The sequence below is a fragment of the Lolium rigidum genome, chromosome 2 (genome assembly GCF_022539505.1).
Source record: "Lolium rigidum isolate FL_2022 chromosome 2, APGP_CSIRO_Lrig_0.1, whole genome shotgun sequence".
Lineage (NCBI taxonomy): Eukaryota > Viridiplantae > Streptophyta > Magnoliopsida > Poales > Poaceae > Lolium > Lolium rigidum.
Genome location: NC_061509.1, coordinates 23,325,220 through 23,341,467, shown reverse-complemented (window position 1 = coordinate 23,341,467; position 16,248 = coordinate 23,325,220). Strand labels below are relative to the sequence as shown.

The window sequence follows — 16,248 nt, the reverse complement described above, 5'->3', positions numbered from 1 at the left end:
TTACCTTCTTTGGGCTCTTGTATAGCCTTACTTTTTTTTACTGACTTATCTTCTTTGGGATCTTGAATAGCCTTACTTTTTTTTGCCCCAAGCGCCAGATCCAGTAGGACGTTTTTCTTGGTGGGTCAAACAAAAAGTGAGCAATATCATTGAACAATATTTTCCTGTGTGCTACTCAAGAGGATGATAATAACACGCAATAGGGACGCAATGTGTGATCAAATGGTAGATCAGCACATCGATAGTCTTACTGCTACTTAGAGGTTTATCACATAGATAGAACGCACATTCTCTTGTAGGTCGTCAAATGAAGATCGATCTTAATATGTTCGTGACTAAGGTGCTCACATACATTCTGCTCTTCGATATGAACCAAATTCTCTTCGCGACATCCAGTGCATGAAATGAACAATAGGTACAACTATGTTTGATCATTTTCCTCAGCAGGCTTGCCATACATTAGAAATTTGAACCATTTCCAGTTTGCATATAGTGTAGCTTCAATATCAAATGGAATAGTTTCCCCTTGGAGGCCATAATCTAATTCAGTGCTCCGAGAGACAACTGGAAGCTTCTCCCCATACCTCTTTGCCATTTCTTCAGCTTCTGAAAACAGCTTCTGCAGTAGCATAAGACAAATGGTATAAGAAAAGATGCATAGGGCAAAAATTGTCAAAGGAAAATAAGTTGCAGTTCAGTCTCTTACCTCCTTGTCTGAGAGAAATAAATCAGGTGCATTCTCAAGGTCTGCTATGCTGTAATTAAGTAGCAAAATAAATTTATGGAGTTCACCATATCTGACCACAAAATCTCACTACAAACTACAAATAAGTAACTTAGTTAGCTGGTACTACTACGTTGTTTTCAAACAGTTGTTGACAATTGAGCAAGTCCAATACACTGCGATTGAGGTATACCTGAGAGCAATTTTGTCAGAAACATTTTACTTGATCACCAGAATTATCACCCAATCGTTTAGGTTTAGGATCTGATTATGAGGTCATTAGTCTCTTCATATAGCCTTATAATGCAAACACGTATGCTGCGACCAACCTGTTTGCAGAGGTAACCAATTACTTCAATGAAGAATAAGTAAAAGGCTTCTAATGGTTATACTTAATAACGATGGCCCAGACACAAATATTTGATTGTTCCTTATGTTGTTTTTCAAGTCTGTAAATGTATTTGTCATGTACATGAGCTCAAATTTAAGAAGGAATGCTCTCAGCCCCTGAAATGTAGTCGAAGAAAACATTAGACCTGATCTGAAACACTGCAATTGTACAGCTATTAATAAAACAGATGGCAAAAAATTAAAGAAATCAATTTCTTTATTACCCCAATTCTAGTAAGAAGTCCACCAGTATTCCACTCATAAATTTTAAGCTCAATTGGTTTGTCAAGTTGAATAATCTGTCTACTCCAAAACACATGAATAATTGTATCATTAGTGTCTAAGGCTTTCCATATCCATACACTGAGCAAGGGAGCTATGCGCTCGAACTCATCAGGATCATAATATGTAGATTGAAATGAACATTGTGGGGACAAAACCTGCCTGGCTCGGTGCCATGCAAGGCATCGGAAGAGCCGCCTCGCGGACAGCAGCGGCCGGCCGCTCAGCGTGCGCCCGAGCACCTCAGCAGCGGCCGGCCGCTCAGCATGCGCCCGAGCACCTCGGCAAACACCACCGTGCCGGGCGCCACCAACGTCCTGGCCACACGCTTCTGCTCATCCACGGCGGAGGCCGCGATGAAATTTACTAATTAAACACAAATGAGACATAATCTAACATATTTGCCAGTCAGCAAAAGTCTGAAGGCAACTCTCCAATGATGTTATTTGCACTGTAAGAGAACAAATAAGCAATGCTTCAAAAACTTTGGATTATCGTTTACTATCAAAAAGAAGATACTGCATCAGCATCTATAAGAAATGAAAAATAAAACAAGACACATTGCACCAAGATACTGTAGTCCGGTATACGTGTACAAAAGGGAACTATTTTAGCTAAAACGGTGTATGTAAACATTTGAGTTGCTCCAGTATCAAGATTAAGATCTCAATAAAACTAACTTTCTCAAGACCTAGGCAAATGTTCCGATAGAAATTTCAGTTCTATGTGAAATACTACCTCTGGTCCTATTTAATTGCCGCTGCTTAACACATGAGACTGCCTTCCGTATTCACACCACCTGCGTCAATTTCAACTGACCGGAGGGAGTAGCAATTAATGCAATGTTAAGTCCACCAAATGCACAAATTAAATAGGCAAGGGGTTGTTTCTTGAAATTTTCCAAATAATATGGCATTTGAAAATTTGGCATGTTCCTTAAAAGCTATGAGCTAACAAAACTGAAACAATTTGATACCATGGAGACAGTAACACCATGCATTTCTTCCAAAATACTTCAAACATAATGTGTGGATGTTAAATGAGAGGGGTTGGTGATCAAATATATGTCGGTAGCACCATGGCCACCTCAAGCTTACCAGGTGACATGATTCATGCTAAACAGAACTATCATCAGCCGGTACTTGACGCCATCACTTCAGAAATGTTGTGCATCGCTGATAACTCTTGCATGAAGTGAAGGCAAGAGAACCAAACCTGAAATGTGTTGAGAAAAAGGTAAGTCATTCACATTCATGTCTCTATGTCCTAAGTTGTAAATTCAAACTTGAAAAACTGGGAAGAGTTAACAGATACAAACGGAACTAAGAAGCACGAGGTCATTTAAGTACAATGCAATTGCTCCCAGCACCGAGTACCCCGTAATTAGTCTGGCCAGAACCACCCATGCTAAGAATATAATATTTCTTTGCAGGTATGTAGATATTATTACTATACATGTCTAACAACATCAGATAGTTTCAGAATAAACCAGGTATGTCAGAGACAAATAAAAATTAAAGAGAACACTGAGAATGATGGTCAAAAATATTCTTTACTCGTTTCTGAACATATATGATTCACTTACATTTCAGTATCTACATGATGACTAATGGTTGATATTTTACTATTGCTTTGCCAGGAACCTAACATTCAACATTAACCTGTATTTGCTTAAAGTACTGATATTAATGGAGCACAGTCTGAAATAGCTAATTGTAAACAACTGTCTAATAATCTTTCACAAAAAAAAAAACAACTGTCTAATAATGCTAGTGTTGTATTGAGAACATTAAAAACGAAATATTTGGCAGATATCATTTATCATAGTCTCTGAATCTGCACATAACGTTTGCAACCATCCAGACCAAAGAGAATATATCTTTCCCTGTAAATCCACTCGCCCATTGTCTGTCCTCAAATTGGCAAGCCAAGAAATAACTAAAAATTGACTCATATGCATGAACAAACATGACGGTGATTCTACATTTAAGAAAAGAAGGGAAAAAACATTGAAAGCATGGCATAGCGTAGCACAAAACAACAGTGACACAGAGGAGCAAAGGCGAGATATCAACACGCAAAGGGTTAAACACAAATGAATAAAGGGACTCGTCATCAATTTGTTAGATTAAAATTTTCAATGCTGTATATATCAATTTAACTGGACGTAGAAGAGGAAGGAATAGATGCGCAAGATTAAATGTATCATATAGCTAGTTGATGGATTCGGGATGGATCCATTCAGGTGCTTCCTTTTCCTTTCTTTTTTGATTCATACAGTACGTGGAGATCGAGGATGATTTGTTATTTTGTTATAGACTCGCGTAGACGTACATGGAATTCCTCGGCTCCTTGCCACTCTGCTCTCGCAGCTTCAGACACAAGTGCAGGTTCTGCTTGCACCTGAACGCGTTACAGCAGATCTCGGACATGAACCGGCGACAGGAAGCTACCATCGATCTCCTCAAGCCCAGCGTGCCCGTACTGGCCACCTCGTTCGTCACATCAAACTTGAGCGATAAAGGGGGTGAAATCCGGCCACATGGGCTAGGGAGAGAATTTGACCTGAGCGCCGGAATTTGGCCGGGGATGGAGAAAACAGGGAGGAGATAGCCAGAGAGAACGAACCTGCCCGTCGATTTGGTGGCATCCGTCGCTCCATGTCGCTCTCCGATTCCTCGATCCTTCTGGCGCCGCCGATGAGAGCACGCTCCATCTGAGCCTGCCGCGCCATCTCCTCTCCAAATCTAGCCTCTCCACCTGCTTCTTAAGCGCGCGGTGCGCCCGCTAGGGAAGCGCGCGGCACGCGAAGACCGGATGCGGTGCGATAATCCGTCGGCTGAGCGCGGAGGAAAAGGAGACCGGCGACCATGGGGAGCTCAGACAGGAGAGATCGGTGGAGGTGGAGATGGAGCACGGGGAGAGAGACGGAATTAAGAGGGACGGTTCAAGAAAAAAAAGCATTGTGAAGTTTGCAAAAATGTCACTTACGGAGACTAAAGTCAAAGCGGTGCTAGGTGTCGGCTAACAAACCACCAGAGAGCAGTGGGCCAATGCACAAGAATTAAGAAACGTACAGACACTGCTACACGAACACCTTTGGATAGCCCAATATCATGAAGAAGAAACAAAGAAAGGAGCAATTAAAAATGCAAGAGAACACCCCAAGTGCACACAAAAGATGCACAACAGAAATCAATCTCATAATCACCCACGTGTCAACTGCACGTTAATCCAAAGAAGTGTTCAAAATTAGGAGAAAAAACATGTTTGTTAAGGTTTAATATAGTAGTTATTAGTGTACCTTATTCTATCCATGTCCATTTTCTCAAGGAGAGCAATAAAATTAGTATGAGAACCTAGCATATTAAATTTAGCAAAGACCTTTCTAGCCTCTCTTGCTAACCCCCCAAATTCTCTAAGAAGAGTTTCTAAAACAAAATCTTTCTTTTCCCCTTCTTCCATATCACCGAGTGTAAGAAACATGTGTTGGATTATAGGATTGAGATTAACAAATTTAGTTTCCAACATGCGAACTAAAGCAGCAGCAGCAATTTCATAGGTAGGTGCAAGTTCTACCAAGTGTCTATCTTCAAAATTTTCAGTAATACTAACATGATTGAAAAATTCTTCTATATTATTTCTCCCAACTATGGACCCACGTCCTACCGGTATGTCTTTTGTGGTAAAATTAAAAGGAAACATGATGCAATAAGCAAAAAGTAAACTAGGCAAACAAAGTAAAGACAAGTAACTAAATTTTTTTGTGTGTTTTTGATATAGAGAGCAAGACAATAAATAAAGTAAAACTAGCAACTAATTTTTTTTTGTGTTTTGTTTAGGTGCAGCAAACAAAGTAGTAAATAAAATAAAGCAATACAAAAACAAAGTAAAGAGATTGAGAAGTGGAGACTCCCCTTGCGAGCGTGTCTTGATCTCCCCGACAACGGCGCCGGAAAAACGAGGCTTGATGCGCGTAAATGTACACGTCCGTTGGGAACCCCAAGAGGAAGGTATGATGCGCACGATGGCAAGTTTTCCCTCGAGAAAGAAACCAAGGTTGAATCGAACCAGGGAGGAGCCAAGAAGCACGTTGAAGGTTGATGGTCGCGAAATGTGATGCGGCGCAACACCGAGGATTCCGGCGCCAACGTGGAATCCGCACAACAAAACCAAAGTACTTTGCCCCAACGAAACGGTGAGGTTGTCAATCTCACCGGCTTGCACGTAACAAAGGATTAAACGTATCGAGTGGAAGATGATTGTTTGCAAGAAAACGAGTAAAACACAATTGCAGTAGATTGTATGCTATGTAAAGAATAGGACCGGGGTCCACAGTTCACTAGAGGTGTCTCTCCCATAAGATAAAAGCATGTTGGGTGAAAAAATTACAGTCGGGCAATTGACAAATAGAGAAATGCATAACAATGCATATACATGATATGATAAATATAGTGAGATTTAATTGGGCATTACGACAAAGTACATAGACCGCCATCCAATCGCATCTATGCCTAAAAAGTCCACCTTCGAGTTATCATCCGAACCCCATTCGGTATTAAGTTGCAAAGCAACGGACAATTGCATTAAGTATGGTGCGTAATATAATCGACAACTACATCCTTAGACATATAATCAATGTTTTATCCCTAGTGGCAACAAGACATCACAACCTTAGAACTTTCCATCACTCGTCCCAGGTGTCAATGAAGGCATGAACCCACTATCGAGCATAAATACTCCCTCTTGGAGTTAAGAGTACAAACTTGGCCAGAGCCTCTACTAATAACGGAGAGCATGCAAGATCATAAACAACACATAAACAATAGATTGATAATCACCATAACATAGTATTCTTTATCCATCGGATCCCGACAAACACAACATATAGAATTACAGATAGATGATCTTGATCATGTTAGGCAGCTCACAAGATCCAACAATGAAGCACAACAAGGAGAAGACGACCATCTAGCTACTGCTATGGACCCATGGTCCAGGGGTGAACTACTCACTCATCACTCCGGAGGCGATCATGGCGATGAAGAGTCCTCCGGGAGATGAATCCCCTCTCCGGCGAGTGCCGGAGGCGATCTCCTGAATCCCCCGAGATGGGATTCGCGGCGGCGGCGTCTCCGAAAGGTTTTCCGTATCATGGCTCTCGTATCGGGGTTTTCGCGACGGAGGCTTTAAGTAGGCGGAAGGGCAACGCGGGGGCCACACGAGGGCCCCACACCCTAGGTCGGCGCGGCCAGGGCCTGGGCCGCGCCGCCCTATGGTGTCGGCGCCTCGTGGCCCCACTTCCTTCCCTCTTCGGTCTTCTGGAAGCTCCGTGCAAAAATAGGACCCTGGGCGAAGATTTCGTCCAATTCCGAGAATATTTCCTTACTAGGATTTCGAAACCAAAAACAGCGAGAAAACAACGAATCGGCTCTTCGGCATCTTGTTAATAGGTTAGTTCCAGAAAATGCATAAATATGACATATAATGTGCATAAAACATGTAGGTATCATCAATAAAGTAGCATGGAACATAAGAAATTATCGATATGTTGGAGACGTATCAGCACCTCGCAAAAATAAATCGGTGATGCAAAAAGGCGATCAACATAAAGCTCGGGGGCTAACGCCTGCAAAAATAGTACTCAGTTGTTGGGTTAACCTCGCATTATAAAAGGAAAAAACATCGCCATCAAAACGCCCGGGGGCTTGACAACGAAAAACAACAACTCTAGTGACTTTACAATATAGATTATGTCTACAACATACAGGATACAAGTTTTGGGAAGTAAATTCTCAGTTGTTGCCCAGTATATTATCTATGGTCAACTGTTCATTATTTACAGCACGGGTACTATGTTCAGCATAGTTGCCCTTCACGAAGAATTCGGCGTCCATCCGAAGAAGTTCATCCATCATGTCCTCTGCAACAGGGGTCACAATGTCATCATACTTGCCGAAGTTCCTTTTCCTCTTCGCCATCTTGGCCAGGCACTTAGGAACAATTTGACCCATGTCCAACTTCGGGTAGCAGATTTTTATCATAATCATAGCAAACCTTGCGCCAACAGCTAATTGGGCTCGCACGAAGCCATGGATTCGAGGAGCATCCCGAAATTTTTCCATCAAAGCAGGAAGGGTCTCTGGCATTTTATTACACGGAAACATGGTGCCGTAGACCAAAGACAAGGTCCTTGTACAGAAGTCGAGAAATTCGCGGACTTGCAACGCGCGATCTTGAAATCTGACGATCTGGCGGGTACGATCAGGTGTGCCCCAAAAATTAGAACCATGATCTCGCGCAAGTCTGAGAAGTGCATTGGATCGAGCTTCAACACGCTCATCTTCGGCAGCAGAGTCCAAGAAAGAACCTATTTTGAAAGAATCAGCAGAAAAAGACGAGATAAGCAAGAGAAAAAAGAAGTACGACTAAGTTAATGAAGCACACCTGTCATATCCGAGCTAGCATCCGTCAGTAGTTGAAGCATGAAATTTTCTCGAGCAGAAGCTGCAGCAGCCTCAGCAACCGCGGTTTTCTTTTCAGCTATGGCATCTTGAGCCTGTTCAAGCGCAATTTTTTCCCTCTCGGAAGATTTTCGGGACTGTTCCATTATCATAAGTGATTGCTTCTTCGTGGATTGGAGCTGTTGGCGAAGTTCTTCCAAGTCTTGTGCTGAGCCTCTACTCGACGAATCTTCAGTAAATTCGACAGCGATAGGTGTTTTCTTCAAACGGGATGAAGCAGGAAAAACTTCGGAAGGACGGGGAGTTGCAGTATAATTGTCAAAAATCAACTAAAAATAAAGTGTCGACATCAATCGTCAAGCAAAGATAGATTTCCATTGATTCTCAAAGTATGTACATGGCTATTACAAAAGAAGGATCCCTAGTGAACTACTGAAGCAGCTGCCGCCAAAGCTACTAAGGCGACAACGCCAAAAAGAGAGTAAAAACTAAAAGAAAAAGGCAAGGTGGTCTACTTGACCTCCGGCTTCGAAGAACTGGGGGCAGGAGCTGGCTTGTATCCAAGGGTGGCAAGGATTTTCTTCGAATTGGGCTTGGCCGCTTTAATTAGCGACTGCCACCTCTTCATTTCTATCTCCTCCGTGTTGCCAACCCTTGCCCAGTCGACGTTTTGTTGGCTGTCAGCAACCAAGGCAATCGTACCTTCGACACCAACTTTCAACCCTTCTTGGCGAAGTTGGAGTCCAAGGTCCTCTTGGGAATTGAAGCACTTGGCGAGAGCAACAAAAGGTGCAGGTACCTCCTTCTTCTTGAAGAAATACGGGAAAAGCCGCGACAGGCCCATGCCAGCTTCAGCGAGACCTTCGCGGGCCTCGTCTCCGTGAATCTCAACAAGAGACAGTGCGTCAAGAAGAGGATCATCTTCAGGACTTGCCAGTTCATAGTCTTGTTGAGTTCTCCCTGAATGAATAAAAGAAGCTTGTCAAGAAAAAGCAAGCAAGGACAAAACAGAAGAATTCGAAGGAAAGAGTGGAGATTGCGGCACTCACTGACAAAACATCGACTTTGCGACTCTAGGCGAGTAATAATCTCTTTCTCGCGCGCAGATTGCTGAGTTATGTTGTCGCTCAAAGAGGTCTCCGCCTGGTGAAGTCTTTTCCGAAGATCTTCGACAGTAGTAGCATCTGCTTCGGCCTTCTTGCGAGCTTTTTCGCTATGCTCCAACTTCGCAGCAAGAGCGTCAGCGCGCTTATTGGCTTCCGCAAGATTTTCTGCCACAATAGAAGACAAGTGAAACACCGTGGCAAAAATGGCGACAGAATAAAGATGCTAAGGACAGATAGATAAGGAAAAAAAGGGGGTGCCTTCAAGTTTAGCAGGATACTCACGGTACCCGATAAATTGGGTACCGAAGCGGATAAGATCCTTCATGAAAGGCTGAAGAAAAGACCATGAAAAGAAGATCAATATATGAAGCGAAAAGTTCGACATCAAGAAGAAATAAAGAGAGGGAAATCCAAAGCAATGATATCAATACAGGAAAAAGAAAACAACTTACTTCTTCCATTAAAGGAGTCGAGGAACAACCAACTAACATGGTTGGTTCCTTGGCTCATTCTACCCTAGCTCTCTTCGGCGAAGGAGCTTGGGGGATTACAGCTGGCGTCGGATGCTCTATGTTTTGCTGAGGAGGCGAAGTTTCGTCGCCCTCAGGCGGAGCTTCAGAAACAACTAAAGTACGGGACATACTCGTTCGAGCAGTCGCGTCAATAGGTGCATCCTCCTCTTCATCGCCACTACAACAAATAAAGCGACAAGATAAGAATGCAATTTGAAAAAGCATCGAGAACAGACAAATATAGTGCATCAAAAAACTTACGAGCTGATAAGAGCAGCTTCGTAAAGATCAAAAGCTCTCTTCCCAGCATCAGGCGCAGTTTCTTCGGCACGGGCAGCACCGGCTTTGGAGGTGCCGGAATCAACAGCCTCGTCCCTCTTCCTCTTGCTCCTAGGAGAAGCAGCTGAAGGAGGAGAGCGTGTCGAAGAAGTTGCCTCGGCCTCAGCGTCCTTTTCAGAGGATGCCGCAGATTTTCGAGAACCTGCGGCTTCACTCTCAGGGCGAGACGCTCCCTGGTTGTCGTCGGTGACAACATCCCTTTCTTCGACTTGCCCACCTTCGGGAAGGGGAGGAAGAGGCGACGCAGTCGCATGGCCCAATTAAAGATAGAAAATATATCGGCATGAAGCAGTTGAAGGAAAAGCAGTATGAATAAGACAAAAGGAAAAAGAATGCGTGACCAAAACTAATGCTAGTAACATATTACCTGTGGGAGTGCATTGGTGCATTCTTGTTCAGCGACGAGATTTTTCGGACAAGTTTCTCCAAGTCCTTGACCGATAAATCTGTCGACAGGCGGTCCACATCTTTATCGCCAGCATACATCCAAAGGGGGTTTTTGCGAGCTTGAAGAGGCTGTACCCTAATCCTAAGGAAATATGCCGTGATTTGGATACCCGACAGTTCCTGTCCACGGGTATTTTGGAGCTCGTGGATGCGTGTCATTAGTGCCTCTGTCGCCACTTTTTCTTTGTCGCTAGCCTCTGCATCCCAGGATCGGCGGCGACAGATTTTCTCGGCACCATCAAAAGGAGGGATGTTGTCTTCAACAGAGCCATGGTTCTCCTCGTGGATGTATAACCATTTTTTGCGCCACCCTTGAACTGAGTCAGGGAATTTGACGTCGAAAAATTCGACGTCAGGGCGGACGCAGATAACAACGCCACCTATGTTATAGGAGGCAGTGGAAGAGCCATTACGGCGACAAAGGAAAATGCGTTTCCAGAGAGGCCAGTTAGGCTGGACTCCAAGGAAAGCTTCGCAAAGTGTAATGAAGATGGAGATATGGAGAATGGAGTTGGGCGTGAGATGGTGCAGTTGCAAACCATACATAAAAAGCAATCCCCGCAAGAAATCATGGATGGGGGTAGAAACACCACGGATGAGGTGATCGACGAAACTGACCCGATACTGCATTGGCGGGGTTGGGTAGCTTTCTTCCTTGGGGAAGCGCAGCGAGTCTTGCTTCCCGCTGATGTCAAGCTTCTTCAGCATGTTGATATCCTGTTGGGAGATTTTGGATCTCTCCCACTCCAAGTTCCCCAGATCTTCAGCCGCCATCTTCGATTCTGGAGTACTGTGCCTGCTGAGTTTGCGCGGTGGCATGAACGAGAGTGGAGGAGAAGAGCGTGAGTGTGGATGAGCACAATAACTGCGGGCGCTATGGAGAATTTTCGCAGAGGAAGAACAGAGGTGCGGCGCGAGTGGAAGTTTTGGCGGAGGAAGACGAAGACCTTAAATAAAGGTGCGGTGAAACGACGCACCGTTGGATGAAGAGATTGCGGAATAGATGGTGTACACGTGGACAAGGGGTAAAAGGTAATTTCATTTAGACGAGAAAACACAGAACCTACAGTGCATGCGCCAAGAAAGCGGGAGACGTGTGTCCCCCACTAGCACGACGTGTCAGTTTGATAGGAAATCAGGGCCCACGAGCCAGAGAAAGAAGCAGTTCTCGCATATTCCCAATACAGTAATCATGGCTACCGTCAGCAATGATGTCACCTTGGCAAGAGAAAAACTCGACTAATGAAGCTTGGTGAGAATGTCGACAACAGAAGATTATTTCGAGAGCCTTTGATCAAATACAAGTTTTTGCCCAAATGCTCGGGGGCTACTTTGGAAGAAAGAAAAATCCAAGTATGACAAAATAGAAATGGCGAGAGCCTATGACCAAATGCAAGCATTTGGTCATAGCCTCGGGGGCTACTCCCATCGGGAGCGCTGGTCGCGCACCCGATAAATATGAAAAGCTCGAGAAGGAATAACAATATAACGGCAACATATACTAATCTGTGGAGCCTACAACCAAGCACAAGTCCTTGGCTGTAGCCTCGGGGGCTACTCCCATCGGGAACGCTGTTCGCGTGCCCGATGAATTTATACAAAAATATAGAGACAGGAAAAAAGAAGTGAGTATATTTCGAGTTATACAGATAACTCTACATATACTCCCATCGGGAAGGCAAAATAAGTCATCAAATATGACTCAATAAAATGTGTTATTCCAACAGCCGAAAAGCACTCGACAATATATTCTCAGCGCGCTAAAAGTCGCGAATAATCTCTGAATGCCGCAAAACTTTGCGAAGGTAAGACCCCAGCATCCGTTCGAGCGGCGTGGCACCGTCTCCGACGGCGGTTTGCTACTTTTTTCCGTATCAACAGATACGAAGAAAAATCCTAACCCGACGCGTTAGGTACCCGATAAAATATGACCGGGACTCGACGGAATGGTAAGACCTTAAGCGGCACCTGTCGAAGTTTACACCGAGTATCCCGAGATCATGTCCAGGGACGTGATCTTGAAGTAGGTTTTTGCGGATTGCCACTAGAGCAGTTAACTAGTACCTGATCCGTCAGATGAACAAGCCCCAACTACCATTATCCCTGTACAATATAATATTTGCGTATCCAAAAGATCTGTGATAAATTAGTAAGATTATTAAAGATGGAGATTTTTCCCGATTCTTCGATTCAAGTAAAATCTCGGGGGCTACTGACATAGGCATCCCCAATGGGCCTGATGTCTACGGGTGCTTCTATTCTTGTAGACAGTGTTGGGCCTCCAAGAGCAGAGGTTTGTAGAACAGCAGCAAGTTTCCCTTAAGTGGATTACCCAAGGTTTATCGAACTCGAGGAGGAAGAGGTCAAAGATATCCCTCTCATGCAACCCCGCAACCACAAAGCAAGAAGTCTCTTGTGTCCCCAACACACCTAATAGGTGCACTAGTTCGGCGAAGAGATAGTGAAATACAAGTGGTATGAATGAATATGAGCAGTAGTACTAGCGCTGTAAAATAGCTCGTCGGCGTGCGCTTGATGGTAGTAATATTGCGGGAAGTAAACATGCAAGTAGTAACGCAATGAAGTAGTAACGCAAGAAACAAGAACAAGCATACGATAGCAGTATTTAGGAACAAGGCCTAGGGATTAGACTTTCACTAGTGGACACTCTCAACTTTGATCACATAACAGAATAGATAAATGCATACTCTACACTTTTGTTGGATGATGAACACATTGCGTAGGATTACACGAACCCTCAATGCCGGAGTTAACAAGCTCCACAATTAATGTTCATATTTTAGTAACCTTATAGTGTAAGATAGATCAAAAGACTAAACCAAGTACTAACATAGCATGCACACTCGTCACCTTCATGCATATGTAGGAGGAATAGATCACATTAATATTATCATAGCAATAGTTAACTTCGCAATCTACAAGAGATCATGATCATAGCATAAACCAAGTACTAACACGGTGCACACACTCGTCACCTTTACACACGTGCAGGAGGAATAGAACTACTTTAATAACTTTGCTAGAGTAGCACATAGATAGTAGTGATACAAAACTCATATGAATCTCAATCATGTAAGGCAGCTCATGAGATCATTGTATTGAAGTACATAGGAGAGAGATTAACCACATAGCTACGGCACAGCCCCGAGCCTCGATGGAGAACTACTCCCCTTCATGGGAGCAGCAGCGGTGATGAAGATGGCGGTGGAGATGGCAGCGGTGTCGATGGAGGAGCCTTCCGGGGCACTTCCCCGTCCGGCAGGTGCCGGAACAGAGACTCCTGTCCCCCGCATCTTGGCTTCGCGATGGTGGCGGCTCTGGAAGGTTTCGCGTATCGTGGCTTCCTCCGTAAGGGTTTTCGATGCAGGGGCTTTAAATAGGCGAAGAGGCGGCGCAGGAGGGTCGAAGGGGCGACCACACCATAGGGTGGCGCGGGCCCAGCCCTGGCCGCGCCACCATGTCATCCGGGCCCACGGGGCCCCTCCGGCGGCTCTCGGGTGTTCTGGATGCTTCCGGCAAAATAGGAACCCGGGCGTTGATTTCGTCCAATTCCGAGAATATTTCGTTACTAGGATTTCTGAAACCAAAAACAGCAGAAAACGGAACCGGCACTTCGGCATCTTGTTAATAGGTTAGTTCCGTAAAATGCACGAATATGACATAAAGTGTGCATAAAACATGTAGGTATCATCAATAAAGTAGCATGGAACATAAGAAATTATCGATACGTTGGAGACGTATCAGCATCCCTAAGCTTAGTTCTCGCTCGTCCCGAGCAGGTAAAACGATAACAAAGATAATTTCTGAAGTGACATGCCATCATAATCTTGATCATACTATTTGTAAACATATGTAATGAATGCAGCGATCAAAACAATGGTAATGACATGAGTAAACAACTGAATCATAAAGCAATGACTTTTCATGAATAGCACTTTCAAGACAAGCATCAATAAGTCTTGCATAAGAGTTAACTCATAAAGCAATAATTTAAAGTAAAGGCATTGAAGCAACACAAAGGAAGATTAAGTTTCAGCGGTTGCTTTCAACTTGTAACATGTATATCTCATGGATAATTGTCAGCATAGAGTAATATAACAAATGCAATAAGCAAGTATGTAAGAATCAATGCACAGTTCACACAAGTGTTTGCTTCTTAGGTGGAGGGAGATAGGTAACTGACTCAACAATGAAAGTAAAAGAATGGTCCTTCAAAGAGGAAAGCATCGATTGCTATATTTGTGCTAGAGCTTTTATTTTGAAAACATGAAACAATTTTGTCAACGGTAGTAATAAAGCATATGAGTTATGTAAATTATATCTTACAAGTTGCAAGCCTCATGCATAGTATACTAATAGTGCCCGCACCTCGTCCTACTTAGCTTGGACTACCGGATCTTTGCATGCCATGTTTCAACCAAGTGTCACAAAGGGGTACCTCCATGCCGCCTGTACAAAGGTCTAAGGAGAAAGCTCGCATTTTGGATTTCTCGCTTTTGATTATTCTCAACTTAGACATCCATACCGGGACAACATGGACAATAGATAATGGACTCCTCTTAAATGCATAAGCATGTAGCAATAATTATTATTCTCATATGAGATTGAGGATATATGTCCAAAACTGAAACTTCAACCATGATTCATGGCTTTAGTTAGCGGCCCAATGTTCTTCTCTAACAATTTTGCATGCTCCAACCACTAAAATGATAGATCCTTCGGACAAGACGGACATGCATAGCAACTCACATGATATTCAACAATAGTTGATGGCGTTCCCCGAAGCATGGTTATCGCACAACAAGCAACTTAATAAAAGATAAAGTGCATAAGTACATATTCAATACTACGATAGTTTTTAAGGCTATTTTGTCCCATGAGCTATATATTGCAAAGGTGAATGATGGAATTTTAAAGGTAGCACTCAAGCAATTTACTTTGGAATGGCGAGAGAAATACCATGTAGTAGGTAGGTATGGTGGACACAAATGGCATAGTGGTTGGCTCAAGGATTTGGATGCATGAGAAGTATTCCCTCTCGATACAAGTTTTAGGCTAGCAAGGTTATTTGAAACAAACACAAGGATGAACCGGTGCAGCAAAACTCACATAAAAGACATATTGTAAACATTATAAGACTCTACACCGTCTTCCTTGTTGTTCAAAACTCAATACTAGATATTATCTAGACCTTAGAGAAACCAAATATGCAAATCAAATTTTAGCAAGCTCTATGTATTTCTTCATTAATGGGTGCAAAGCATATGATGCAAGAGCTTAAACATGAGCACAACAATTGCCAAGTATCACATTATCCAAGACATTTTACCAATTACTACATGTAGCATTTTCCAATTCCAACCATATAACAATTTAACGAAGAGGAAACTTCGCCATGAATATTATGAGCTAAGAACACATGTGTTCATACGAACCAGCGGAGCGTGTCTCTCTCCCACACAAGGATGAACTTATTCAGAGAATGAAAATAACAAAACAAAAATAAAAGCACACAGACGCTCCAAGTAAAGTACATAAGATGTGACTGAATAAAAATATAGTTTCAGGGGAGGAACCTGATGATGTTGTCGATGAAGAAGGGGATGCCTTGGGCATCCCCAAGCTTAGACGCTTGAGTCTTCTTAAAATATGCAGGGATGAACCACGGGGGCATCCCCAAGCTTAGAGCTTCCACTCCTCTTGATCATAGTATATCATTCTCCTCTCTTGACCCTTGAAAACTTCCTTCACACCAAACTTCAAGCAAACTCATTAGAGGGTTAGTGCATAATCAAAAATTCACACATTCAGAGGTGACACAATCATTCTTTACACTTCTGGACATTGCATAATGCTACTGGACATTAGTGGATCAAAGTAATAAATCCAACATAGCAAAAGAGGCAATGCGAAATAAAAGGCAGAATCTGTCAAAAACAGAACAGTCCGTAAAGACGAATTTA

The 16,248-nt window shown here is 43.3% G+C and overlaps 1 pseudogene; it reads right to left on the bottom strand.

Moving 5' to 3' along the window:
• Positions 1-421: 421 nt before the first annotated feature.
• Positions 422-4,130, bottom strand: LOC124689354 (annotated as a pseudogene).
• Positions 4,131-16,248: the final 12,118 nt, after the last annotated feature.